The following is a 27,340-nucleotide window of genomic DNA, read 5'->3' on the forward strand; positions in this document are numbered from 1 at the left end:
AAAAATTAATGAAAAGCTTAATTATTATAATAATACCATTAAAATCTAATAAGGAAAGAAAAAAGTTGATTTCATTTTATTTTAGCTTGGGCATCTAATATCTTTTCTTCCCGTTAGCAGAACTGTAATTAATTTAGACTTGGATTTTCCAAAAGCTAAATTATATGCTGGAGTACTTAGAAATATTCAGAGAAAAGGAAGTAGGCATATAAAATAAAGCATATGAAATGATATAGAATGATGGCAGGGCTCTCCAACAGAATCCATTTCAAGGGCTGCTATTTTCAGGAGGTCCAATCTTCTCACCACTTTTAATTATTTATGGTCTTCTGGCTGCTCTGATTCCCATGTTGTCTCCAGAGCCACACAGCCATTGGTATTTCAAGGCTCAGGGTCTTAATTCAATTGACCACAATTTGGAAGCACTGGGTGCTCTATGTAGTAGAGTTTCCTCTGTCCACTTTTGACCATGCACCTCGAGCAAGGATGCTCCAGCCCAAAGCTCCAAAGCCAATTGTTCTGACTTAATCTACAAACAAAAAGAATACATTTCTTTGTTCATCAAATGTATTGGGGAAAACTAAACAGAACCTCTTCACATGGGTTGGGTGTCAGGCACAGTCAACCAGGATGTGGAGCACAGTGACTGGGAGGTGGCGATGCCAGTCTCTGCCCCTCAGTGGTATTTTAGTTGGAGGCTGCTTTGTTTTCCATAATCATTTCCTTTTAACATTAATTCATTTTTGAAGAGTGTATCTGCTCACCTCCCACACCCTCCTGTCTTCAAACATTCAATGAGGTCTTTGGGGTTTATTTATTCAGCAAACATTTACTGAACACATACTACATGGCAGACACCATGTTGGTCACCGGGAAGTAAAATTTAAACAAGCATTGGAAGAGTTCAAAGATAATTAATTTAATTAATTTAGCAGTGTAGATACCATGCCAATGGCACCCAACCCAAAAAATAAAACCAACCAACCAACCAAACAAAAAATAACATTTGCTATTTGTTCCCACTTACTACTGGGGGTCTATCAGATTTATTTTATTTTTTGTCTTTGGTTGGAACAATAACCATCACTAAGTCCTATCAATAATATGTCTTCATTCTTGTTGGTGGAACTTTCCCCACAGCCAGTGTTAAGTTAAATTCCTAAGTCACACTATGGGAGGGACCCCACACTGTACACCCACTTAACACCAAAAGGTGAAAGTTAGTGCGAAGGCCTGAGGCAGCGACACAGGCCGGGCCCTGTCCAGCTGGTCTGGGGGAACCAGCCTAACCTGCTGTACCGGGGTCTGCGAAGGTTTTAAAATGGAAAGTCCAGCCTCCCGGAGAGCCTTCAGGACCAGACCCCCAGGACACTGGTCATCCTCAGGGAGAGCGGAGAGCAGGGACTTGGCTCCGATGGATCAGGAACTGCCATCACCACCGGCCTCCTTGGGGATGCTGTCTCTGCCTTGTGAGCTGGCAGGAGCCAGGCTGGACCTGCCTGGTCAGGAAAGACATGGGAAAGGTTAGTAGGTCAGATCTAGAGTGCAACCGAGATATGATCGGACATAAACACGTCCTTTAATAGATAAAACGGTAGGAATGACAGCTGTCAGGCCACTGGCTCTCAGGGCCACGGCTGTAGGAGCAGTTGTGAGCTGGGGTAGGCTGGGGTGACAGCACATTCCTGACTCCAGTCCTGTGGTCCATCCACCACCACGCCCCACAGGGAGATTTCCCCCGTCACCCTTTCTAAGAAATCCCTGTGGGTGCCCTGTGTTCTTTTCATTCTGGTTGTGCTTTTCCTATGCACCCACCCCCTTCTCAAATTTCAGTGCTTTTAGCACAAAGAAGTAAGAGGCAATATGCCAGTTGCTGAACCCATCCTGAGTTCTTTACAAGCTTGCCCTTAACACTATAATTTGATAACCTCTATGTGATCCAGAGCAAACACATCAAGGTTTTCTGTTTATTGTAACTTCACCTCACAACCAGTTCTCAATCTTGGCTGCTCATTAGTGAACACATTTAGAGTAATCGGGAGGATTTATTAGCAACTGAGGCCAGGGCCATAGCCCAGCGTCTGCCAGGGTCTGCTGAGGTCAGCTGGGGTCTTTGTTAAGAGGACTTGGCAAGGCTAACGGGCTGCTAGGGCTAAGAGCTATGTCTTAGCAAAAGTCGCCATGTTTCCTAATGGGTTTATTAATAAAAAAGAAAAGAATTCAACCAACATGTCTTCATACTTTAAAGTTCTAAATTCCTGTTTTTCTAACAATGTTTTGCTATGTACAGTTTTGCTGCAGCTTCTATGTACTTCATATTCTATCTTGGGATTCAGCATTTAAATTTTCTAGTATTAAAATCAACCACCCTTTAAAAAATGCCCATTGGAAGATAGGTATGAATGTGAAAAAATATGTATGTATGGATATGCACACATGCTCAAAGCTAGTTCTTTTTTTTTTAAAGATATTTTTATTGATTTCAGAGAGGAAGGGAGAGGGATAGAGAGAGAAACATCAATGATGAGAGAAAATCATTGATAGGCTGCCTCCTGCACGCCCCCTACTGGGGACTGAGCCCACAACCCAGGCATGTGCCCTTGACTGGAATTGAACCCAGGACCCTTCAGTCCGCAAGCCGACGCTCTATCCACTGAGCCAAACCAGCCAGGGCTCAAAGCTAGTTCTTAATGACTGGCCCTGACATCTCACATCCGTTATTTGGGGGGAAAGTAGTGGGAAAATATGTGCTCTCTTCCCCTCTCACACACAGATGTGCATACACTACATTTTATACATATATGTAAGTGGCTATTTTTACTTAACTTTGTAGCATGTGTTTTTACTAAACATTTTCCATGTTATCACCTACACTTCCTATTTCAAGGGTGATCTTTTATTACACATGGCTGAACCCCACCTTACTTCATCATTTTGTAGTGTAGCCTTGGCCTCCTCCAACCACTATTCCCTGCCCACAAAATCAGACTGTGTGGGTATCTTAAGCTTGACTTCACCAACCACAACTCAGTCCTGAAATGTAAAATCAGAATTTGTGGTGTGAATGATTCCTCAACGTGTGGTGAGCACGCTGTGACCAAGTGCCTACACTTCCTCTGCCTCCTCATTCTCCCTCTTTCCATTTTCTTACTCAGACCGCAGAAATGATTCCCAGATCTTGAAAACAAACAAGCAGGCTATCACATCACATCTTCCACCCACGTGCAAGGAACAAAAACAGCAGCTGATAGGGACATCTGGGAAGCTTTCAGACCGCCTTACACCAGAAAAAGCCATATTTACGTAGAAGAGTAGGATGTAAGTCCTGCCAACCTCTGCTCCGCAGCAAACCCCTCTCACCGTCCGCTGTTCACTCCCTGAGCAATTGACAGCTGACCTTTGGGAAATGAGAAATGCTGTGTAAGCTATAGATTGGCCAGCTCAGGCAGCTGTAACAAAACACACCAGGCAGCTTGAACAACAGACCTTTACTTTTTCATGGTTCTCAGGCTGGAAGTCCCAGGTCAAGATTCTGGTGATCCTGTTCCTGGTGAGGCCACCTTCTCACTGTGTCCTCTGGACCTTTCTCAGTGCATGCCCTGGGAGAGGGAGAGCTCTCTGTCATTTTTTCTTATAAAGGCACTAAACCTATGGAGTTAGGGTCCCATCCTTGTTACCTAATTTAACCTTAATTACTTCCTTAGAGGCTCCATCACCAAATACAGCCACACTAGGGTCTGGGTTTCAACATATGAATTTGGGGGGAGAGGATTCAATCCCTAACAATAGATCTTAGTTATCTGTTATTTTGGGTGTCTGAAAGATAAGCTTACTATGGAAATAAAATAGAAGTCACAGTTTTCTGTGGAATCTTTCTGCACTTTGTGTAACTCCCTGTTGTTAGCTTTTGATCAGAGCTGTTCTGAATAATATTGTATTTATTTAAAAAATTACTAGGATTTTTATAGATATTACATTGAACCATCCCTTTAATTTCAATCTGCCTATATCGTTATGCTGCAAGTTTTTTGTAGTCAGCATATAGTTGAATTACAATTTTTTAAAAATCCACTTTGCCAATCTCTGCCTTTTAATTGCTTTATTTAGATCGTTTACATTTAATGTATTTGTTGTTGTGCTAGGGATTGATTTTGCCATTTAAGTTTTTGTTTTTTATTTGTTCTGTTTTTATTTCTTTATTTCTTTGTCCTGCTTGACTATGGGTTATTTGAATATTATTTTTAGATTTAAGTTTGCTATATCTAGTGTTTTTTAGTGTATCCCTTTGTATGACTGTTATTGTGGGTGCTCTAGGTATTCCATTATACACACATAATTTATCACAGTACACTTGTGACAACATTTCATGAGTTTTAATGAAGTATAGAACTGTACTTCTCTTAATGTCATTTATCCTCCTTGTTTTTAATGTAATTGTCTTAAGTATTCCCTATACACACATTTAGAATAAAATAAAGCAGTGTTAAAAGTTTTGTTTTAATCATCAAATATAATTTGGAAAACTCAAGAGGAGAAGGAAAATGAATTGTATATCTCTATAATTTTACTATTTCTTCCCTTCTTTATTTCTGATATTCTAAGATTCTTTCTTTTAAAATTTTCTTTTTGCTTAAAGAAATCTCTTTAGCCATTATTTTAGGGTATATCAGGTGGCAGAAAGTTTTTTAATTTTCCTGCGTCTGAGAATGCCTTGATATTCCCTTCATTCATCAAGGATATTCTCACTTAGTTAGAATTCTGGGTTGATAGCTCCTTTCTTTAAGTAATTAAATGATGATATATCACTTGCTCTGGCCTCTAGACTTTCTATTCAGATATCTCTTGTAAAAAATTCATGTAGTACCAAAATACCATTTAATATCAAAATTAAATGCATACTTCTTTTCTTTTTTGTATTTTAAATAATCCTCCCTGTCCTTTTCCTCCTTTTCTCCCTCTCCCTGCCTCCTCTTTCTCTTTTTAACATCCCATCCAACCAATGGATAGTAACTACTGTTATTTGACAGAGAATGGGACAACTCTTCATGAATTTCATGATATTTCAGAATCAGGTCAGGTTCTGGTATTAGACTTGGTCCTTTGTCATTGCAATAGAGTTGCTAGGGGAGAAGATGTGTGAAGACGTTTTCATGCTCACCATGTCTCATTTAGACAACACTGTATCAACTAAGCCAGTATCCCTGGACACAGTTTAGATTAGGACCTTCCTAAACCTGCTTTGAATTCAGCAACGTGGGCAGATAGCCAACTTGGCATAGAGTAATCAGAAATATGATCATCAGGAGATGACAAATATTCATGCCTACAATTGTCAGGAGACCTCTAAGTGCCTTAATCAGGACTTGAAGTGATACTCTCTACCTCTTTGTTTATTATTTCTCCATCTGTATAAGTTCTCTGAGAGCTGGAGGCTCCTTTGTCACATTTATGGCTTTATCCACAGCACCTAGAACCAGGTAAGTATTCCTTAAATATTCATGGAAAAAATTAATCAATAAAGTTTTCATCCTCAAGGCCAAGGCATTCTGAAACAATGTGTTTCTTTTTAGAAAGGTATTCTTGAATTTGAACAATTCTTAAGGATTGAGATTTTGCTTACTTTGATGAAAACACCTTATCTTGACACTCTCAATCACTTGAGATCTCAGAGCAGGTTCTAGCAAATTTGCATGGACAGGTCAGTGTAGGTCAATAGCCAAAACTTGAAGCATCAAGTTCAAAAGTTTTTTTAAAGTTTAATTCCTATTATACTGTCAAAAGTAGATAGCAAGGAATCTGGCAAGTCCCAGCACTGCGTGTAAGTGCATCTGGGGGGTGGGTCTGGCTGAGAAGCGCCAGGTGTCATCCCTCTGGCTGCCCGTCTGCCCTCCAGGTGCCCAGTGGATGGTCACATGGAAACTGCAAATGTAGTTCAATAGGTAAGACTCATATATTTCTTAGAACCATAACATGCCTGCAATGTTGAAGATGCAGGCCTGTGTTGGGATTCCTCCCTCTCCTGCACAAAGACATAGTCAGAACCAAGACTACTGAAGGATGTGGGGATCCAGTATTCACCCCAAGCAAGTTGGGAAGCTGGAGTAAGGGCTGTAGTGAACCAGACTTGAAGATCCTAGGTTTGAAATAAACCAAGATATTTTAAAAGTTATTCACTATAAAAGGACATTTCCCAGTCCAAGAGTTATTTAATTTTGGACAAAGGTTACAAACAAAAAGCGTGACATCTTAAAATTAAATAAATGAATGGCCCCAATTCCAGGAATTATTTTGGTGACCTGTGATCAGCTGGATATTATTTTTAAAGGGTTCCTGTTCCCAAATCATACAGGACTCCATCATTCTCAAAGCCTGATTGAGGGACATTTGCAGGGACCAGAGACCTTGCTGGACTGCATTCTTGCCTCTTGTCCTCCTTGGCTAGGGTGAATGAATGCTGGGCAATTTGCAAAATAAATAGCACAGCATTTCTGAGCACTCAATTCTGCGCTGACAAATACAAAGACATGGAGAGCATTAGAGAGGCATCCAGCATTTTCAATAATGCATGCTCCCCATCTCTTAATTATTTTGAAAACATCTGTTGAAGAAAAAGATGCTCCAGAGAGGAATTAAGAAGTCAAACTGCTCAGTCACTGTGTTGGCCACATTTCACTCCTGAAGAGGAGGCAGGGACCTCACAAGCAGGACTCAGGGCCCTGAGGAGACAGGGATGGGACAGGATCTCTGCACCACAATATGAAACGGACCCGGCATTGGCTGACATGGGCGGGCAGGTGACCCCCTTGGAGCTGTAAAGGCGTGCACTGAAAGAGATGGGCACCATGTGTGCTAATGTGGGGCCACGGCTTTCATTAAATAAATGAAAATGCTTAAAATATAGTTTGACAAAGAATATAGTTGTTCATTTTCCGTGTCCTTAAACTTTCAGGCTGGGGGAAGAACAACCGAAAACGACTGCAGTGGGAATCTGGCAAGTCCCCTGGCGGAGAAGCACTGGGCATCATCCCTCTGGCTGCCCGGCTGTCCTCCAGGCTCCCACTGACAGTTCATGGGAAAGACACGTGGTCCTGTTTGCCAGGAGAACGCCATGTGCCACAACTCCAGTCACTACACAGAGCACTTTTCCTTCTCCCTGTTCAAGTCAATGTTACCTGTGAAGTTGTCTTTCTAAAGATATTATAAGTGGACATAATTATTTGGGGAAAAAGAGGGAGGAACATATTAGTTAAGCCAACAGAGATTTAACAATTTGAGGTTATAAGCATCTTAAACATTAGGGTTGATTCCTTGCATTCTAACCAGAAGGGAAACAAAGTGTGTATATATACATGTGCTTGTGTCTCTATGTGTATGTGTTATATTTATATATAAATAAAATAGGATTACATTAAAGTGCTTATAAGATGCATAAGGCATAACATGGGGTACCACATAACACTTCTGAATTAACATTTAATATGGTGAGTGTAAAAATGATATGCCACACATGTATAATAATGTGCATAAAACACACATTTAAGGATTAGGCTGTATTTCATATGTTTCAAAATTTATTTGCAATTTTTATAAATCAAATCCAGTAAGAATTTTAAATAACTTTCTAGTTCTTATTACCATCAAATGAAAAACACTTGTTCATTTTAAAATCAATACTCCAAATGCCAGTGGCTCTGAGTCGTGTGCAGGATGAAGCCAGGGACTCTGCACCAGGTGTAGCTGGGGGTCACTGCTCATCCACGGGACCACCAGAGACCTGGAGTGTCAGCAGCAGGACGGTGCTGCGCATGGAGCGTGGCTGTCTACTGGGGGAGCCAGAGACTACAGAAGGAGCGATGCCGACTCCATAACTGCGAGTACGGCAGTTTCAGGAAGGGAGGAGAGCTGGGTTCTGGGAAGCCAGCAGTCAGCACACAGGACCTGCACATGGAGATGGACCCAGATCCATCTGAGAAGAGGAGAGTGGGAGCGACAGATATATGAGAAAATCAGAGCAAGCACATGAAAAGCTTCATATACTAAGTAAGAGATTAGCACACACAGATCTTCAGGGAAGTGGCCTAAAGGCAACCCAACACGTGGTGAGTATTGATAAGAGTTGTGAGCCCCTCTTGGCCTTGCTCCCTGGACATACCGAGCAAGGGCTCAGTCCTGGCGATTTCATTTGAGATGTGTGCACATGCTTGTGTGTGTGTGTGTGTGGGGGGTGTGCTGAGTGTGTGCTGGGTGTGACATTAGACACAAAGGGCTGATGTGAAAACCAAAAAGGAGCCAGAGAAGAAGAGACAACAGTGTTCCATGTCTCCCTGGCGTGTCCATGTGTAGACAGAACTTATTTTGTCAGAACACAATGGAAAAGTGGCACCACATATTTTAACATACACTTGTTTTCTTAACGTAAATCAGTATGTTTCCAGTTTGTTGTATTTCCTTGGGCAGACACTGGTGTCTTCTCTCTCTGGAGCTCTCATGAAACTGAAGATTAAAACAGGCATGAACTTGTGAGCCAGAGTGAACCAGGAGGACGAAGCCTCGCCAGGGAAGTCAGATGGCTTGGTAAGTGGGAGGAAGAAAGACAAATGGGCTGACCTTGCTGAGTGGAGGGAATGGCATCAGAGCCTCCGGAAGGGGAAGCCAACTGGCACTGCCAACCCAGAGGAAGTCAGAGCCACCAGGAAGATCTGGATTTGGGGATGGTGGTCAGGGCGGAGAAGGGGGGAATTCTGCACTTATAAAGAGCTGAACATACGCAGATTCCTTCCTGTTGCCACACAGAGAAGCAACTGTCTCCTGCCCCCAAATACACAGGCAAACAGGAGCAGGAGGCCCACTACCTGGAGGGGGGACACTGAGGGGCTGTGGTCCCCAGGCACCTGCAGGGCTGAGGATTCGGGCAGGTGTGTGTCCAAAGACGAGGGTCACACGGGTGGGATGTATCCAGCCCTTCCTCTCTATGTTTCCAGAATTCTGATAGGAGTTGTAGCCTTCTTCTCTGGAGAAAATCTAGCCCAAGCCAAGGAGCCCAGTTCTTTCATGGTTTTCAGGTTGAGATTCTTCTAGTTGGAACAACAACTTACATGCACACATTTATTCAGTTATTTCCAAGGATTCCACAGATTTCAAATGTAAAAGTTAAATTCAAAATTGTTTTTAAATATTCAAAGGATCAATAAAAGACTGCCTTTCCCACAAAAACTACTTGGTGGTGTGCTTCCACTAAGAGGACGGGATGGGGATCCAGAACACAGCTTCTAACATAAGAAAGTAAGAGTGCCCAGTGTGGGGGCTTAAGGGGACATGCTCCCAAAGGGGAGCACAGACCCAGCCTTGGGGACAACTCCTCCTAACAGGGCAGCAGGACAGAGTTCCCTCCTCATCAAACGGGACGATGGTAGGATGTGTTTCACTGAGCCTAGAGGAATTTTCTCGCTGCAACAGAAAATTTGAATATAGATGAGGTAGGAGGAAATAAAAATTAGGAAATCCAGAAGAAAACAAAATGAAAACAAGAGTCTGTAAAGAAAAGAAGCCTTAGTCCACTTTGTGTGGTGTTGTGAACATGTGTGCACACTGGGTGGGCGGGGATGGGGTAACCCACTAAGTTCTCACCTTTTAGAATAGAAAGTCAATACACAGTTTCTAAACCTGAAGAACTAGAAAGCACCAGTATCAATGTGTTACTTAAAAATATAAAGTTAAGGAGGAATATCTAAAAGAATCAAGAGTTAATTCTTCTCCCAGTGGAGCTGGAGGTGGTGGTCTGGTGGAGGTGTGATGGGCAGGGGGTGTTTGTAAAGTTCTCCCTACAGCATGGGATGACATTTGAAACTGGGAATGTGTTTGTCTGACTTCAAGTCAGCAGCAGATGGGCCTTGGCAGGGTGGCTGGTGCCCAGGCACTGATCCTCCAGGTCCCATATTCATGCCCAAATACCCAGAGCAGGAGTGGGGTCCTGATCACAGCAGGTAGCCCCGGTATCTTCTTTCTAATTGTAATGCTGAAGCTGCTATCATAATGAATTCATGGCTGATGCCTTCTGAGTCCTCAGACTCCTGGGTGGACCGGAAGCATTGTCCATCTTTATCCAGTGTTTCCCTGGTGCTTTGTTGGCAGATACAGGAGAGGAGTGAAATAAGTTTCTTGCTGATAAGATTAGAAAGGAGGGACTGAAAATGTATTTGGCTCTTGTAACTTTAATTTTAGGGGAAAAATCAACTTTTATATGACTATCTCTAGACAGGCACGACATTTATATCTGAAAGATTTTTCTATCTGTATGGTTGTTTTATAAAATCATTTTACCAGTCAAGATGCTTCCTCAAAAATCCCTTGAAAATACCTGCACATATGAAATACATGATGCTTCCTGAAACTATTGTTCTTACCTGATCTCCCCCTTCTTCCTAGAGCTGTCTCCCATAAGCTGAAGAAGTATATGCAATCAGTATGCAGAGAAAAGAGAGAATTATATTTTAGAAGTATATTTATTCATTTATTATCTACTTATCATTTTTCATTCTTTTGTTTTCTTTCTACTTTGATATTGGTGCTAGAGATAAGAGTGATGGACCAAAAAAGAAAATGTCTTTTACTATCATAGAGCTTAACTTACAATTGGATATATATATATATATATATATATATATATATATATATATATATTTCCAACTATGGTGATATCTATGAAAAAAAAGGAAAGATTGCAGGTTCTTATGGGGATGTGACAAGTATATACAGTTTGTTTGGGAGAAGAGGTTGTTAGAAAAAACTTCTCTATTATAATTATTAATTGTGCCAGTTGATCTTTCCATTTCTGAATAACTAGAAAAGCTGAATAAAAAGACAAAACAGAAAACATGAAAGCTAATTAAAAGTTTTGGGAACAACCAAGGCAACTAGGTCTGGAGCACAGAATGAAGTGAGCCTAGCATTCAGAATCACCTTTCCCTCAAGACATTTATAGATTCCAGCCTGGTGTTGGGCTCAGAATTAGGGAAAACTCTGAGCTCTCAACAATCTCCGAGGGCTGAAGATAATCAATGAAGTTTGAAATCAAATTTTGCTTTATAAATTGCTTTATAAATTGCTTTAAATATCTGTTATTAAGTATATATATATTTCTAATTGTCAAATTCACTTGGTGTATGAACCCTTTTATCATGCTAAAGTGACAAAAGGGTTTGTCTCTAGAAATGCTCTTTGGCAGAGGTCCCTTTTCTCCATATTAGCTGAGCCAATCTAGCTGTCTCATGCTTAAAGTTGGCATGGTATTTCCTGCCCCTAATCTTTTACTTTCAGGCTCTTTATGTCCTGAGTATTTAAAGTGCATTTTAGTTAGACAGAATATAGTTGGTTATTGTTTTATTATTCATTCTGACAATCTCTGCCTTTATTGATGTATTTAGTCCATTTATATTTAGTGTAATTATTGATATGATTATATTGAAATCTATCACTATTTTGCTACTGTTTTTGTATTTTCCTCACCTATTTTTGTCCTGATGTCCAATCTTCTTTATTGTTTATCAAATATATTTTAGTCTCAGTGGTGGCCATGAAAATATACCTCTAAGATCTCTTGATTCAGGGAGTTAAGTGACTGAGAGTTCTAGTTGTTGCAACATGAGCTTATCACTGTGTTTGCATGTGTGCCACACTTCTCCCAGTCAGTTCCCAATTAATGACTGACTGTTGCTGGCCCATTCCTGTGAGATGTAGGACAAAGTCTGCTGGGTGATTTTGCTTGAGGGTTCCCCACTGGTCTTATCAAAACTTAGGCCTGCATTACAGTCTAAGACATCTCCCACTCAATCCTTCTTCCTTCCCTTTCTCTTCTGTGAGCATCATGATCTGACAATTTTTTAGCACCATATTCTCTTACAGGCATTTTTCCTATAAATTGCTTAGATATCTAATCCCATTTTGGTGCTTGCTTCTTGGAGGACTCAAACTAACATAACATTTAATTTTAATTGTTTTATTGGCTTTTTAGTTTTAGTTTTTGTCATTGCTGTAGAAATTACAATGGGCATCTTAAATTTAAAGCATTTTGTTTAAAGTTACTATTTATTCAATTACTTCAGGTCAAATGTGGAAACCTTATAATAATACTGGAGGCCCAGTGCATGAATTTGTGCACCAGTGGGGTCCCTTGGCCTGGCCTGTGGGATCAGGCTGAAATCGGCTCTCTGACATCCCCCGAAGGGTCCCAGATTGTGAGAGGGTGAAGGCCAGGCCAAGGGACCCCCACCAATGCACGATCGGGGTCAGAGAGGGATATGGGAGGTTGGCCAGCTCGGGAAGGACAGTGGGAGGGCTCCAGGGCATGTCCGGCCTGTCTTGCTCAGTCCCCATGAGCTGGACCCCAGCAGCAAGCTAACCTATTGGTCGGAGTGTCTGCCCCCTGGTGGTCAGTGCATGTCATAGTGACTGGTCGACCAGTAGACTGTCTGCCCCCTGGTGGTTAGTGTACATCATAGCAAATGGTTGAGGGGCCTTAGCATAACATTAGTATATTACACTTTGATTGGCTGAATGGCTGACTGGATGACTAGACACTTAGCATATTAGGCTTTTATTATGTAGGATGAGGAAATGAAACTTACGGTGATACATGAATGATGGATAAAGCTTAGCAAAGGAAAAAGAATTAGAGGAGGAACATTCCAGAAAAATATTATAATATATGCAAATTAGTGAGATAGAAAAGGACTTAGAGCAGTGTAGACAAGGAGAAGAGTGGCCTGAAAAGAGGTTGGAGGCTAAGCAAATATAAGTCACTTGTAGGGAGAACTTAAAACTCCCACCCATGCATTATTCCAATTAATCTTGATAGATTTTGTAAGAAGAAGGGACTTCATTGTTCCCATTTTACAGGTAAACAAATAGAGGCTTGATCACATTCTCAAGGTTGCACAGTGAGGGTGAGAACTGGGATTGAAGCCTCGCAATGTTGGGGGGTTGCTGACCATGGTTCTTGACTGCCTCTAAGAAACAGGGCCAGATCAGGAACAATGGAGCAGGGCATCGTGTTAAGGCCATTGTACTTTACAATATCCATCATCAAATATTCTCCATAATCACCATGTACTTACTCCTGCGTGTGACTGATATATTGGTTCCATGCTTTCTGCTGCTTCCTGTTGCACTGACTTCACTACAAAGCTACTTAACACGTGCCCTTTATGGGCTTCTGCACTCAGTCCTCCCCATCAAATTCCTCCCCATTTCTCTGCCCTCAACCCAGATAAATTCAGTTCACTCTACAGCCCAAACCCCTGTGTTTGGCCCAAAAGGGAAGAGAACACTTAAAACCCACTATCTGCTTCATTAAGAGGCCAGTCAGGAAAAGAGAGACCTTAGTCCTAGGATGTGGTTGGGCCAGTGATGGGAACCTGGAAATGTAGTTTCCTGCAGGTCTAAGCAGAGCAGAGAAGGGGGCAGGCAAGTGGCATGTACATCCTCCTCAGCTCATTGCCTTGACCTCATCCCAGAACAGACTAAGGAGAGATGGATGTTCATCTCTTCTCTTCAGAGTTCTTGGGTGGGATGTCTATTTCCTGGGGCTTATGTCGTGTGTGTGTTGTGTGTGTGTGTGTGTGTGTGTGTGTGTGTGTGCGCGCTCGCACGCGCATGTGCATGGCTGTGTATTGCTATTGGTTTAGGGAGTGACAGTGATAGGAAGAAGGACCGTGACCGTGCCTCACACTGCTGACAGGACCCCAGAATAATCCTCACTCATTTAGTCACGTTCCTGAAAATTGAGCCCACGGGTCCTAGAAGAGCTCACACTCTCAGAAATAACATCTGGAACGCTGCGTTTGCCACCTTCTCCTTCCTTGATTCTCCAAATGTCCAAAACCGATGCAGTCATGTCCAGCATGAGCATGAGCGGGAAGAGAAGACAGGTGTGCAGACGGGAAGAGGTAAGAGTAACGGGAGGAAGATAGGATATGTGTGGAAGGACCCCTGTGTAGGCACACCTGCCCACCTTCGGGAAGAGGGGATCCAGGTCTTCCACGCCCAGCATCACCCATCCTGTCCTCATCAGCTGTGGTCACCACCTCACTCTGAAAGCCAATGACATCTCACTCCCGTTATTAGAAAAATAATTATGCGCATTTGGCTGAAATCCAAGCGGCTGCCCACAGACAGCTCTGCAATTAGAGCGTGATCTCTAATTCACAGGAGGAAGAGCCGCTTATACGTTCCTGAGATGCGATCTCCCGGCCTCGTGGAAAAAGAAACACCTGAGATTTTCTCTTATTGCCCAACTCAGAAGTGTGTAATTCCAAGTTCCTGCAGAAATAAAAACACATCTTCAGTTATTAATGAACTTCATCAACCTGTGTGCCTCCTTTAGGCTTTAAATAAATTATTTTAAATATTCAGGTTCCTAAGTCATGGGCCTACTCAATGTCTGTCCCCCTCAGCAATGTACCCAGGCCCACTCACGCCTCAGACAGAGCACACCCATGTTTATGCACACACACACCACATGCACACCTATTTTTATGTGCATATTCTGCTTCTCTTCATGGTTTTCCTAAAGAGAACTTGGCCCTCTTCCATTTCTGCAGTGACCCTGTGATATCAACAAGGTGTCTTCCTGTGTCTGTCCCTCCCTGACAGACTGAGGCCCAGCCACAACAAGAGCCAGGCCTTGTGTCCCCAACACCAAAAGTGTCACCTCAGCCGAGAAGCTGCTCAGGACATGTTTATTGAATGGGTGGAACTTTGACTTGACTCAAATCAGTCCTATTCTTTGGCCTAATGGAAGGTGTCAACACCCTCACTCTGTCCTTGACCGATGGCATCTCCATGTAGGAGGAACTGGGGGACGGGGTGCCACACCGTTGACTGAGCACATCTAAAATGGCCACATTCCTCATTCTCCTCAAGGGCTTTGGAACATTTTGCAATTTCAGAACTGTCTGGGATGGGAGTTTAGGAGGCTGTACAGAGCACCTACAGTCTCCATTTTTTAAATGTTCTATTTTCTACCTTCTTGAAAAGAAGTAAATGCAAACAGAACCTTAGCAAAGTGATGTCACTTTTGTAAAGCCACCCCAGGTCTCCCCCGTCGCACGCCTGTCTTATTTCTGGAAGCCATGCTGTTCAATAATTCAGGAGGAGCACGAATCAGCATATCTTACAGCATATTTGATGTGCCAACAAACAGACTGCAGACTGTTTCATTTCAATTAGCCCCTTTGTTGCTAACAAAAGCCGGACAAACACCCTGAGAGGGGGCCAGGCCCCCGCGCTCGGCCCAACACAGGGTTTCTTTATTTTCTGCTCCTGATGGGGTGCGCCGTGCCGCCCCTTGCCTCCCTCTCTTTCCTCCGCTTTATCCACCATTGTTCTCTCCGTATCATCTTACCTGGGATCAAGTGATTTTCTCCAGCCCAGAAGTGAGGGCGCAGCTCCATTTCCAGGCCTCTTCTGATCTCCAGGCTAATTGGCTCAGGTGTAAACCGAGCCAGCAGGGCTGCGACTTTGAAGTGACTATGCCGCACAGAGCGCCTGGAACATCCCTGTCTGTGTGTCAAATACCAGCCGGCCAGGCCTGCTGCTCAGACCGCTAATAAACACAGCTCGAGTAATCACGTTGTATTACAAGGTCCGGGTCCATGCTGGTACTTTATTGCAAGCTTGTCATTAATTTTGAAGGCTGGACCTGGAATGCAATCCAACCCGTTTTTAATAAGGGGTGGGGGACGTCTGTGCCAGAGTGTTCGAGTGGCATGGGGGGACACCAGCTGTCCCTTCTTTACATAGAGAGCCACCCAGCTTTGATCAATAATGCTGTTTCACTTTAAAGAGGCTCATTTTGTAAAGGGCCCCCACCCCCTTGGTTGGGGTCTGCTGGTCCAGCACACACACTGATGAAAAGGTCAGCCCATGGCACAGGGGACACTTGCTGCTCTGCCCAATGCCCCTTTTTCTTGGACTATTAAAGGGTGTGCCACATCAGGGTCCACGATCAGTCTGCAGGTTTGTTGTTAATGACGGCTATAAAAAGGGACAAAAGCAAGAAAACGCAGCTGACTCTCTGATTTTGCTCAGATGCTCTTCACTCTTAGTTCCTGAGTCCACTGCGTGAAAACATGAGGCATGAGTAACCTCAAAGGTACAGAGAGCGTAAAATGTAATGAAATAATTAGGAAGTGGTTGGTGTTGAGTGTTTATTATCAGTATTTGGCATAAAATTTCCTTAACTATACATTGATATTTAATTATTAATAATGGCTGTTTTAACAACCAGTTTACTAAATTCTTGAAAATTTGACCTTGATCCCTGTGAGTTAGTGTGCACCAACTGAACAGACTCCACCCTGTCCCCTATCAGCCCCAGTCCCTCCAGGCCCATGGCCCCTTGTGCTCAGCCCACTGTACTTTATGACTGTTTTGGCTGTGAGAGCAGGACCAGGTCTTTAGCTTCCAGCCCTAAGCACCTAGCAAGGGTCTGCCACCCAGTAGGTCTACAGAGTAAGTGTATGGAGAATATCTACCAGGTGACCATACCTATCCACTTTGGGGAGCAGCATTGGTCGGTCTGCAGGTAGAAAAGTCACCCAGGAAAGGAAAAAGGCCCAGATCAGCCTGTGGTCCAGAAGAGTCAGTGTTCACAGAGGCAGAGTTTCTGGGCACGTACGGGGCAGCTCAGCTGGCCACAGTGCCCTTCGACCTTCACTGGCAACTACTGTTCATTCTTGCACATTTCTTCACAGAAAAGCATTTCCTGGAATTTGGTACAAATCAAAGAAATTATTGCATCTCTAAACATGGGATATTTTAGAATTCCAGGAATTAGTGGCTGAATTATATGAGAAATAATAATAATAATAATAATAATAATAATAATAATAATAATAATAAATGATTGTTTAAGATCAAATGGGGGTGTTTGTATTCCCAAGAGTGGAGTGGATCAATTCATTTTTCTTTTTATTTTTTTAATACATTTTTATTGATTTGATTTCAGAGGAAAAGGGAGAGGGAGAGAGAGAGAGAGAGAGGAAAAGAGAGAGAGAGAGAGAGAGAGAGAGAGAGAGAGAAACATCAATGATGAGAGAGAATCACCCATTGACTGCCTCCTGCATGCCCCACACTGGGGATTGATCCTGCAACCAAGGCATGTGCCCTTGACCTGAATTGAACCTGAGGCCCTTCATCCATAGGCGAATGCTCTATCCACTGAGCAAAACCAGCTAGGGCGATCAATTCATTTTTCATTTTAAAATGATTGATACTTAATTCTTCAAGGATGTACAAGTGATGCAATTATGTAATGGAAAACTCTAGAAAAACACATTCCTTCAAAATGCCTCACCATGAGCATGGTCATAGGATAAGATCAGAATTCAGGGTCTGCCCGTGTTCTTGGCCATAAGCTAGGTTTTTGCTCATGGGGAGAACAGCAGGCAGCTGGCCAGTGTCCTGTTTTCTGCAGGACCTAAGGCTTCTGCTGCATCAGGATCACCCACAGGGCGAGTGAAGCACAGTGGTTGGTGAACCTCTCTCTGCAGCATCCAGGAGCCGCAGGATGCATCTCTCACACGTTCCAGGTGAGGCTATTGCTGGAGGTGCAGGGTGTCCACTGAGAGGGGCTGCGTAGTGGATGCGCCACGCTGCTCGACTTATAGGCACATTTCACATGTTTCATCACTGGTTCATTTGCTATTGATTTATATGTATAAAACCCAAATATTTACCAGTAAATTATACATATGGTATTATGTTAGGTTCATACTAGAGACAAATAATTTTAAAAGTTTATAAATACCTATGGAAGGTGTCAATTTTCATAACCCAGCACAAAATACAATTTTTTCTGCAGAAAGTACTAGTATACTTACTCTGTGACTTTTTCTGAGAGCGAGATGCTTCATTTATGCTGAGAAAATATTTTTTAAAATCCAAACTACAAGATAGGACTGTTGAAGTGGTCATAGATCTAGCTTAATTTTAAAATTTTCATCCACAACCCTTATTGAAAGTTATAAAGATTGTGGTACAGACAAAATAAATTATTATTTACTTGGATATTAAGAAGACTTTTTTTTTTGACCTTGCTTACATGGCACATTTTAAGTGTAGTTAAGGTTTCTATGACAACTATAACCCATGCATTTCCCCCCAAACTTGCATAAATCCCTCTTACTTGGTCATTTGAATACAGAACTCATTTAAATTCTCAAAACCACATTCTGAGCCTGCAAACTTTCCAGAGGTGCTTTGAAGAATCACACCTTATGCTCTCTTGACATTTCCAGGGGAACTATGGACCGTGGTCTCTGCAACACGGTTTAACTCTCTGGCCCCTAGTTTTTAATTATTACTGAGGGAGGAAGCCTGGGGGAGGAAGTCCTGTAACACCCACCTCCCTCCCGAGCAGGGCTAATTAGTGCGCTGTGGCTAAATGACCGCCCCAGACAGTGGGGCCTGGGAGGAGGGTGCATGTAGACCAAGAAGGAAAGAAAGAAGGAAAGCAGTTCAAGTGCATTATCATCCCGCCTGGACCCACCAGGGGGTGCAGAACTGAAACAAAGCTCTGGGTTTACTTGGGTTTATTTAAATGAAAGGCAAACGTGTTTCACATTGAAAAGCACATCTAAAAGGGTTATGGCATCTATGAGGTTTTTCAGCTATCTGCTAAAGTGGAACGTTAGGCTGCTCTTCCGGGCCTTCTGCATATTTTATGTCCGTCATCTCCTTAGACCCCAGCCACGTGTCAGGAGAGCTGGGAATGGCAGCAGCGGCCCGGGAGCAGGCGGGCTGGCCTTGTCGTGATTTGCATGCTTGTTCCACAAATCCATCAGAATGGGTATGAAGCGTGGATTTCCCCGAGTTCGGGGAAGTTTGAAAAAAAGGTGTTGTCTGTGTCAGGATATGACGGTACTCCTCAGTGTGGAGAACAGGCTGAGGTCCGCCGATGAAATGTCCAGCCTCCTTCTCTCTCCCTCCCACAAGAAAAGGAGGAGAAATGGAAATTCAGGGTGGCACTTACTGGGAGCTCTGAGTCTACACAGCCATCCGTCTACCTCACAGATGAGAAAACAGGCAGGGACCTTAAGGTGCGTGTTCAAGTTCAAATGGTTGAATCATGAGTTTGTTAGGAAACCTATCAGTTACCTTCCTGCCTCCAATAGAAAACATGGAAGACATGGCTCTAGAGAGGCACCCACTCCTGGGAACCCTGCCTTTATTTCTCTGGACCAACAAAGGACGTCAAGCACTGACAGGGGCCTGTTTTTGTCACTGGTTTCTGTGTTTATGTTTATGTACGAGCACTGCCTTGCTAGGCTGTAAGCAAATGAAGATGAGGCCTGTTATTCATCCCCTGCACTAAGAGGAGTTTACCCAGAGTCCATAAACCACAGAGAAGGGGGATTGGAGACCCCGATGTGCAAAGCCCACAGCACAGGTGCCGGCAGAAGAGAGCCCCGTGCCCACTCAGGGCTCCTGACGACCTTCCTGGGCTGCCAGCACCAAATCCATGGGGGTCTGTTTCTGCACATGCCACTCGGATGTCATTACAGCGCCACACGCTACTCACCTGGCCGGGCCACTCCTGAGGACGCCACTATAACGAGTCTCCCTGAGTGATGAGGCGAGGATTAGTTCTTAATAAGCTTAGAGTTCATCACAGGCATTATCCTGCAAAGTCTCCGAACATCCAAAGAAGAGTTTTCATACACGACTTCCTCTTTTCCAAGCCCTGGCCCCAGAGGACAGCTTCCTGAGCAGAGTAGCCATCCTCTGCCGACTGGAGCGCAGGTCGAGTCCCAGCTAATCCAGTCCACATGACCACAAGACGACCCAGTAATTCCTGATTTAGTGTCATTGCTTTACTGCTATTAGTAGATTAAATATCCATTTTCTTCATATTGAATTACCAGTATGTTTTGCTGAAAATACACTTCCTGGTTGTCTTCTCTCTGCCTTTTGTCCCTGGCTCCTTGTCTTCCTTCTCTCCTCGTGCCATCTTCTCTAGCATTTCACTATCCGCACCGCTGTTCCTTCCATGATATTCGTCCTAACTGTCATCTCACCCTGAGTCAGCCACCAAGAGCGGAACTCTACTCGGTAAGAACCTCCACCGCCCGAAAAGACCAAGGTTGTGGCTCCAGCGCCAGGGTCACAGTCTGTGTGACCTCACACCCAGTCTGTGTGACCTCGCAGACGACTCTAGGACACACTTTAAATCTCTGAGTCAGTAAAGCCCATGTGATGGTTAATTTATGTGCGCCCAGATATTTGAGTAAATGTTATTTTGGGTGTGTCTGTGAGGAGGTTTCTGATGATTAGCACTTTCATCGGTAGACTGAGAAAGCAGACCAACCTCCGGAGTGTGGGTGGGCATCTTTCCACCCAGTGAAGGCCTGGACAGAACAACAAGGCTGAGGAAAGGGGGATTTGCTGTCTCTTCCTCTGCCTATCATTGAGCCATTTTCTGCCTTTGGACTTGGACTCAGACTAGAACTTATGTTATCAGCTCTCCTGATTCTCAGATCTTCAGACTTGGACTGGAACTTACACTGCTGGCAGCTCGCCAGGGTCTAGCTTGTAGATCAATTGCCATCATTGGTCTGTGCAACCCTGGGGCAAATGATTCATTTTGTCTGGAGTTCATATCAAATAAACAGGCACGCATACATACTACCTGTCTATACCTTTATCACAGTTGATACAGTAATTGGTATTTAGTTTATCAATTCATATATAGATTTTACATTGTCTTTCCAGCTCTGAATTTTGACATAAACAGGAAGAAAAGATGACAAAAGTCCCAGACCCTAAGCACCTCGAACAAAACAGGGAATATTTCAGCAAATTTTGTAAATTGTAGTTGGGTGACTTCTGTTCACAGGCTAAATGCTAGGCAAGGGTAGTAATGTTGCCCCTAACTCAAGATTGTGGCAACAAGTCTTGAGAAACTAAAAATATTTATTTAAATGTTCAAGTTTACTTTGGAGTTAATTTCTACACCAGAAACCCAGTGCTGGGTGGTTTGCTCCCCACTGCTAGTACAGCTGCTAATTATTTTCTTTTTCATTATTTTGAGAAGCCAGCAGGGCAGTTGGGGGATTAAAATCAGCACCCGCTCTTAAAGCGAAGTGGAGGGAAGAGAGGCAGGTCTTTTGTTCCTGTATTCAAGACTCAGCAGGAAAGCTTTGTCTTTGCCATTGAGGTTCTTGGTCCTCGGGACACTCAGACAGGTAGTGCTCCCTATTCCTCCAGTGCCTTGCTTCTTACAACTGTAACTCCCAGAGAAGCAGGTGGTGAGGCAAAGGCCTTCTTGGCATTGGCAGGTCTATGACATGCTTCGAGTGGCCGTGCATGACAGGTGAGGGTGAAGCAGGAGTTTCCCAGCTGGGACCAGTTGTGGCCACCTTACATAGTGGCCTAAGGTGATGTTTGTCATCAGCACCAGCTCTAGGCTGGGAAGTTGATCTGATGGCTCACTCACCAAGGTTAAAGGGCAATGTGACCCAGGGCACCCTGTTTCCCTGCAGCTGTGGCATTTCTGGATTAAACATGTGCCCCAGTGTGAATTGCTTGCCTTCCCTTCCAACCCATTTGAAACAATGACCTTCTCACCAGGTCCCTCCTCACTGGGGACCTCTGTGGAAGACCCCAGAAAGACAGTGTCTTCCTCTCTCCTGTGTCATCATTGGCCTGACCAGGATGGACTTCCAGTGAACCTTGGCTGAACTAAACTGAGCTCTACCACCCTCTTAGCATCGTGACCCTATCAATGGTGTTCATTCATCTTTCTCCAGTTCAGTCTGGCCAGCTCAATATGGCGGGGGTAGTGGGGACCTCAGACCTGCAGCACACCTTCCTTCAATGGGGATTCTCAGACCATGACTCTTGCCTTTTGCATATACTCTGCCTATGGCTTCCATGACTTCTCTGCCCAGGGCCTTGATTAGGCTGCACTCTCAATTCAAACATTGCCTTAGACTTATAAGTGGATGGAATTTTACCCATCTGAGCTCAGTTTTCTTATTGACAGGAAAGGAGATAATAATTCCTAATGCAAAGTTGTATGAGAATGAGACATGATTATCTGTGAGATGCTCAACCATTGTGCATTTCCCTCCCCTCTTCTGTCTGGACCTCATAGTGTCTGAATTTATGTGGCTTTTGCTACTCTCACCACCATCATGCATTTTATGTGAGCTGCCAAGAATCTCTGCAGAGCACAGCTCTGAGGATGAAATTGTCCTCCTATAAAAACCTTCACTGTCCCCTGCTCCCAACCAGGAGTGAAAGTTACTCATTCCTACTGCTGACACCCCAAGGTGGAGCTTCCAGCTTCTTCTCCCCTTGTTCCAGACTCCAGCAGAGCTGTGCTCCTTAGAGTTGCCTCATCATTGCCTGTGTCGGCACCTCTGTCAGGAATTTCCCAAATCTGGATTGTGCAGGAGCTTCCTCCACCCTGACTGCCAACACACCGCCCATCCTTCCAGGCTGAGCTCAGCGGTGCCTCCGCAGGGAGAGGCTGCCATGCTGCATATTTAACTGGTTGCGGCTTTCAAGCTACATCTTATGCGATGCTGTAGTATGTGTTATCTTCCCACCTGACTAGATTATAAATACCCAAGGTTAATGTCTGCAGTTTACTCATCTTTATAATCCCACAGTGTCTAGCCTGTAACAGACTCTCAATAAACATCTGCTAAACATGACTCAAATCTGTCTGCTCAACAAAGGCCAACATCTTTCTCTGAGGCAACGGCAACTAAGTGATCATTAGCCCAATTTATTAGTCACAGACGTGGGTCACTGGCAAATGGATAAGAGTATGAGACTCACAGTGAGATACCAGATAAGCGAAATGACTGATGCTCACAAAATCTTGGCCCCGTTCAGGTTCAGACACAATCTCATTTAAGATGGGGGCTAAGAAAATGACATGCTATTTTCAGAGCATTTTGGAAGGAGGACTTTGTGGGAACTGGCTAAAAAGCCTAACTCACTTGCTGATGATCCTCACTACATTGCATTCCTCCCATGGTTCTCCATCCAAACTCAATAGTCATGTATTTGAAGTAAATGCATTATTTAAACAACAAGATACTCTCTATTAATTTCTTAATTTGGTTTATTGGTTGGCTAAAGCAATTACAGGGCCCAGGGAGGGACTTACAGAAGAGGGACCAAGATGTACCTCTGGTCATAGGTGCCTCTGTATTGCAGGATTAGAGATTTTTATACAGCGTACCAAGGAATTGTCAGAATGTTAAGGACGCTGTAATGACCAACACTTTTCTCCTGTGCTAATGCAGGAAAGACAACAGGATGGGACAATGCTGACCTGCACAGTAAGCCTAACACAGCTCACATTTTTTTCTGTAACACGTTTTATTATAGGTACTTGCAAATAGTGCTGTGATCATTAAAAAGCCATGATATTGCCCTGACTGGTTTGGCTCAGTGAATACAGCATCAGCCTGTGGACTGAAGGGTCCCGGGTTCAATTCCGGTCAAGGGCATGTACCTTGGTTGCGGTCACATCCCCAGCAGTAGGTGTGCAGGAGGCAGCTGATCGATGTTTCTCATGGATGTTTCTAACTCTCTATGCCACTCCCTTCCTCTCTGTAAAAAAATCAATAAAATATATTAAAAAAATAAAATACCAGTAAAAAATAAAAATAAAAAGCTGTGATATTAAAAATACATAAGAATTAGCTTCAAGTAGGTGCAAAATATTAGAAGTATTTGAGTAGCATATAATTCACTGCTGTGGAAGATTATGACATAAAGTTATCTATAAAGCTGGCCAGTATGCACAATTAAAGCTGGGTTTAATGACAAGGAAATAAGATGGTTTTAAGTAAGAAAATTAACTCAGGCTATGAAAGTGGCATTAGTGTGTTGCATTTCTAGTGAATATCTTGCTGAGTGGTTGTCCGGTCTTTGAGCACTCTCCCTCTTCTCCATCGCCTACCCACTGACTTTGAGCCCCGTATTCTCTCTCGGGGCCATCATCCTCACCTTCTTCCTCAACTTATCTGCATGTTCTCCTTATTCCCATCCATCCTTCTAGTAGATCGATTTGTAAACACATCTGCTTGTCTCATCAATGGCTTTCGTCATCCACCCAGACCATTCCAAGTCCTGAAATTTCATTCAAGGTTTTTACAGACTGACCCCAACTCAGTTGACCCAACACGCCCCCAAGACCACATATGCCACATCAGCTAGTGGTGTGGAACCATTGTTTGAGCACAGAAGCCAGAATGTTTATTGAAAAACCAATTCAAAACAGATCTAATGGTTTAGCAATGCCACATCTACATCCACATTTATATATACCTTCTCTTTTGTACATTATGTGATTCCACTTCCTTCCTCTCTTTGAGAAACCACAAAACCATTGTGTCCATCCCCCTCCCTCTCTGTCTCAACTTCTCTGCTCCCCCAAGAGGAAGGGTCTGCTCTCAGTTTCAAGCTGGGAACTGCTTATCTGTGGCTTCCTCTGCATATCTATATCTATTTCCATGGCAACATTTTTACCTCCAACTCAGGTGGTTGGCTTTGTGCTAGATTTTCAACAAATGATCACAATAATAGCAGTATGGTGTACACCATTCACCAGTGCCTTCTATGTTCTAAATTATTTTTCTAAGAATTTTACATATATTATTTGATCTCCTCAAATATTTAGTTTAAAATGTTTAATTATTCTCATTTACACTTAGGAGACTGTTGCTTTTCCAAGGTTGTATGAAAGTAAGAACTGGACATGAGACTTGAACTTGAGTTTGGTGGTCCAGTATGTGCTAGAACCATGGTGCTACATTATCTGATTTCCTTGTAGCTTCTTGACTTCTGGGAGCCATGCTGATGGATGAGTGTTACCAGGGCAGTCACATGTCCTCACGTGTTCAGTATAACTCTGGTTTGCACTTGTTGTCTTGGAATCTTTATTAAAATTGTTCTTGTTCACTCCCCAAAGTGTCCTGGTTTTTATGATAAGTTATAAGGTCACTTGAGGCATTCTCCATGAGCCTGTGTCTCAGTTTCCCATCTAGTTTTGGTTTCTCCGTGCTCACCACATGTGTCAGTGACAGAGCCAGTGAGAGAGCCCAGGTCTGCTACCAGAGGACAGTCTTTTCAGGTGTGCATCCCTTGGGTCTCAAATAGGGAGGTTGATATTTAGTGGAGCTTAAATTCATCCTTGGGCTCCTAAGTTTGTGAGATTCTAGTATCAACATTGTTTCCATGATAAATTGTGGCAGACATGCCCTAGGGTGACCCCCAATGAGTCTTGCCCTTGTGTAATCTCCTCCCTTAAGTATGGGTGAAACCTTCCACTTGATTCTAACCAATTGGATATGACAAATATGTTGAGATGTCACTCCCATAATGAGGTTAGCAGACTGGAGTTAGACTCCCTGTGGCTCTAAAGATGTGAGCTGCCATGCTGTGTGAGGACCATATGACAAGAGACTTTTGTGAACTCTTGGAGATGAGAGTGGTTCTCAGCTGACATCTAGCAAGAAAACAGAGACTTCCGTCCCACAATTTCAAGGACATGATCTGCCACTCACCTGGTGTAGCCTGGAGGGCATCCTTCTCCAGCTGAGTCTCTGAGACACCTGGTCAACATCTAGATTGTAGCTCAGTGAGGTCCTAAATCAGAGAATTCCACTGATCTATGCTCGCATTTATGACCTACAATAATTGTGAGATCATAATTAGGTGCTGTTTTAAGCCACTGACTTTGTGTAATTATTACACAGCATAGAAACCTCACATAAATGTCATCACTGAGAAACCTTGGAGATGTACTTAGGGAACAAGGTTGAGAGTCCAACTTCTGGGTTTAAATCTTGGCTCCACCACTTACCAGCTGTGTGAACTTGGCAAATTAGTAATATGCTTAGTTTAACACTCCAAGGACTCTGTTCGCCAGGCATAGGCAGTAATGCTACCTGTGGTCATTATGCTGTGAGGAATAAATGCCTTTAAATAAACACACATGTAGTAAGCACTAAATAAATGTTAGCTTTTGATACCTACATGGAAAAGATATGTATCATAATAAACATTCTGAGTTGTTGATTTGGAAAACATGTACATGTTTGAACTCTCACAGATTACTTGATTTGATCTTATTCTTCTCAATGAGATTTAGTGCTAAGTACTGTGCAAACAGCATTAAAAATATACTTCTCCACCTTCTACTTTACAATTTAAAGAAGAGACATTGAAGCAAATACACAGATAAAAATATGAAACAAATATGTAAAATTTGTGCAAATAAGACATAATTAAGGACGATGTCTTTATGTGAATTTTATTTTCCTAAAATTTCAATATCAAATACTATGTTCCAGTGTCTTTAATGTGCACACTGGATAGAATTTTTTGACACAGAAGATGAAGGGTGGGTTTTATGTTTGCTTAGGGATGACTTCATGTACCTGACTGTTAAAGGCTGATGGGGAAGGGGGTTGCAGCAGTATGAGAGACATCCCATGAGATGGCATTGGAGATCTCAATGTTTCTTGGGAGGTGGAAATTTTCTCTTTAGCTCACAGGTCCACCAAGCAGTTCAGAGAATGACTGTCCCCCAGGGGGATAGTGACTGAGGTCCATGTGTGTCCCTTAAACTGGAAGCAGTGAGTAAACACTGAACATACACAGAAGGTAGCTTTAAATAAGAAAATGACCCCAGCTTGAAACTGTGTAATTTTTAAAAGAAAAAAAGAATTACATTGAGAGATAAATTGTACACCTGATGCAGTGATATTTAATAGTTTTTGGTCAGTTGATCAGCAGCCTAGTCAGGACCTCTAGCCAGGATCTCCAGCCAAAGTTCTGGTCGGAGTTCTGGTTAGGAACTAACGAGGATCTGATGTTTATTGTCTTGTTACATCCGTATTTATACCAGCCGATTTTAATCCTGTCAATTTCTATAACAAAGGTTAGGGCGTTTCTTATCTCCATTCCAGGGAGTAAAGATTATGTAGCTTAACTACCCGCCTGGCACTTAATTAAGGGGTTGTATCCCCTCCCTAACCTCAGGGAAAAATCCCCACCTGGGGAAACAACCTTTCTCAGAGAGGTGACCTTGGTTAAAACACATGGCACTAAGGAGAGCAAACATATTAAGAACAATATGCTATATATGCCAGGTCCATTGAGACATATGCTGTGCAGATGTTTCTTTCCTGCAGCGACTGTGTCAAGCAGCAAGGATGGACCGGCTTCCGGCACCCAGGTTGAAACTGTGTCATTTTTAAAAGAAAAAAAGAATTACATTGAGAGATAAATTGTATACCTGATGCAGTGATATTTA

Source organism: Myotis lucifugus, unplaced genomic scaffold (genome assembly GCF_000147115.1).
Source record: "Myotis lucifugus unplaced genomic scaffold, Myoluc2.0 scaffold_0, whole genome shotgun sequence".
In the NCBI taxonomy this organism is placed as follows: domain Eukaryota; kingdom Metazoa; phylum Chordata; class Mammalia; order Chiroptera; family Vespertilionidae; genus Myotis; species Myotis lucifugus.